The sequence below is a fragment of the Rhineura floridana genome, chromosome 1 (assembly GCF_030035675.1).
Source record: "Rhineura floridana isolate rRhiFlo1 chromosome 1, rRhiFlo1.hap2, whole genome shotgun sequence".
NCBI classification, from domain to species: Eukaryota; Metazoa; Chordata; class Lepidosauria; order Squamata; family Rhineuridae; genus Rhineura; species Rhineura floridana.
In genome coordinates this window covers 288,042,802-288,045,322 of record NC_084480.1, presented here as the reverse complement: position 1 = coordinate 288,045,322, position 2,521 = coordinate 288,042,802, and positions in this window count along the sequence as shown.

The following is a 2,521-nucleotide window of genomic DNA, read 5'->3' as shown; positions in this document are numbered from 1 at the left end:
AGTGAACAAGGGAATAGCTATTTCAGAGAAAAGGGCAAGGAGGTAGCAACTTTACATTGGCTCTTGCTTCAATTGGGCTTGTAATGCAAACGTTAAACATTGTCAGCAATGTTCATTCACATTACAAAAGTCTATTATCTATTATTATTATGTCTATTATATTTAATAATAATCAGACATTGATATAAGTCAGTGGGGAAGGCTTCATATCTGCAAATGCTCCAACAGAATGTTTCGGAGATGTCTGGGTTTAGAAAGCCAAACACTGCCCCAAAGAACATAATGGGTGTTCCGTATTTTTGAATATCACTGTTTCACAGAATGCAACCATTCAGACCTGCAACAAATGTTGCAGTGTAGAGTACTTCTGCTCAGGATTCCAGTCAGCCATGCCCTTTTGCAGGATACTCCATCCCCTTTCCCCAGATTTTTCAGTTTTTGTTTTCCACAATAGTCAGTCAGGATTCCATGGCCACTGAGCTCAGTCCTCATTGGGCAATTTTGCCCCTTCTATTGTTGTTTTTAAAAATAAAGATTCCCTACCCCTACTTTTACAAACCCAGGCCTCCTGATGCCTCTCTCTTGTGCATGGATGGTGCCCTTTTTTTAGATACATAATGATCCACACTCTGAGAAAGAGTTCCCTATTATATATAGGTTGGATGCTCTGTTTCTTCAGACACTTCAAAATTAAAGTGATCCCTTTAACATTTTAATCAAGCAATCCCATATCTAAGTAAAAACTAAGCTGAGTCTCTTACTGGCATCTTCATTTCGTCCTTGATTTAGGTTGAATACAACAGTCAGCAGAAAGGCAGCTGCAATCTTTCACAACCAATGAGGAGTGAGAATAGGAAATATATCCCTCAATTAAAGCAAAGTAATAATTAGATGATTACACAGAGAGGTATGTGGGTAGATTACTATGAATGATGGTCCTCCTCTTAAAACAGTACCAACCAGTTTTCTCCAGTTAATAATTTCCTCTAGCCAATGATGGCTAAGCACACCAAAGCAACATAAACATGTAAAAAGAACACAAGAAATATCCATTTGATATTTGCATTCTGTTCCATAACCTATGGCTCCTTTGAGATCTTTCCCTGGCACCCACAAACCTGAGCTCACTGCCTCCATGGGCATGAGACGGTGTGTGGTTACCCTGTTCTTCCTTGAAAACTGGGTGGACCTGAAGAAGGAAGTTGGAAGGGTGAAATTCTTCCCCACTACATGTTGATTTAATTATTACAACCATAATTAAATCATAATTTACAATACTTGGTAAAATGTTCTATGGGCAGGTAAGAAACCAAGAGTAACAGCTAAAAAGCTGTATCAAAAAATGGATAAAGGAGATTTGGCATTTCCTAATGCTAAATGATATTACCAAGTGGCAATATCTGAAAAGATTGGTTCATGAATCCTATCATCAAAAGTTGAAGGGGAAAAGCTATCTGCTAAAATAAAAAATATTATTTGGTACTGTGATCTTCTGAAAATAAATAATAATGTCATTACTAAGGAAATATATTCAATGTAGAGAAAAGTTTAAAGCAAATTGAGTCCAGGTCTGCCACAATTTACAGCTATTTACTATAATAAGGAATGTAAAAATAAAGTTGTTCTGGGAAATATGGTTGGCTGGGAGGAAAATGGAATAATAGAGCTTGGAGATATGTTAATAGGGGAATGTTGAGAATATTAAGTAGGGTTAAGCAAACTGATTGTTTCAACTACCTTTTCTTCAGTATCTTCAAGTAAGAGATATATAATTAATAAATTATTAAGGACCTACAGCTTATTAAGAGACTAAACAAAATTCAAGATATTGACTACATGAAATAAACAGGCAAAAGGAACCTTAAGTAGAATATATGAGCTCTTAACTGATTTAGAAACTTCATAACATGATTATCAGATTAAATGGGAACAAGATATGTCACTGGTGATCCCTTTAGATAAATGGATCTGGATTTGGAAGCATACCATGTCTTACCATATGCATGAATCTACAAGAAACTTTTTATAAATTAATAACTCAATGGTATATGGCACCAACTAGATTAAATAAAACATATCTGGAACTTCCAGGTTGCTGCTGGAGATGTAAAGCATCTAGCACAAAAATATTTCATATTTTGTGGTCTTGTTTCTGAAATCCAGAATACTTGGAATATGGTTTTGGAATATAGTTGCACTAGAAATTAAAAATATATTGGGTTATTAGCTTCCTAAAGATCCAATAGTTATGCTGCTTGGTTATCTTAAAGATTGTGTAATAGCAGAAGACATGGAAATAATTCATTTGTTGACACAGCAACTAGAATGGTAATATGTCCAAATTGGAAAAATATTAATTACCCTTCCATAGATTCCTGGCTTATAATTCCTGGGATGCTGAGTTTTCTGTCTTACTCACAGGAATCTTGTGGTTGGTGTGGTATTGCATTTAGGATATCATCACTGTCTTTTGTTTTTCTTTTTCTATTTGCATTTCATTTACCTCTGACCTTACTCCCTT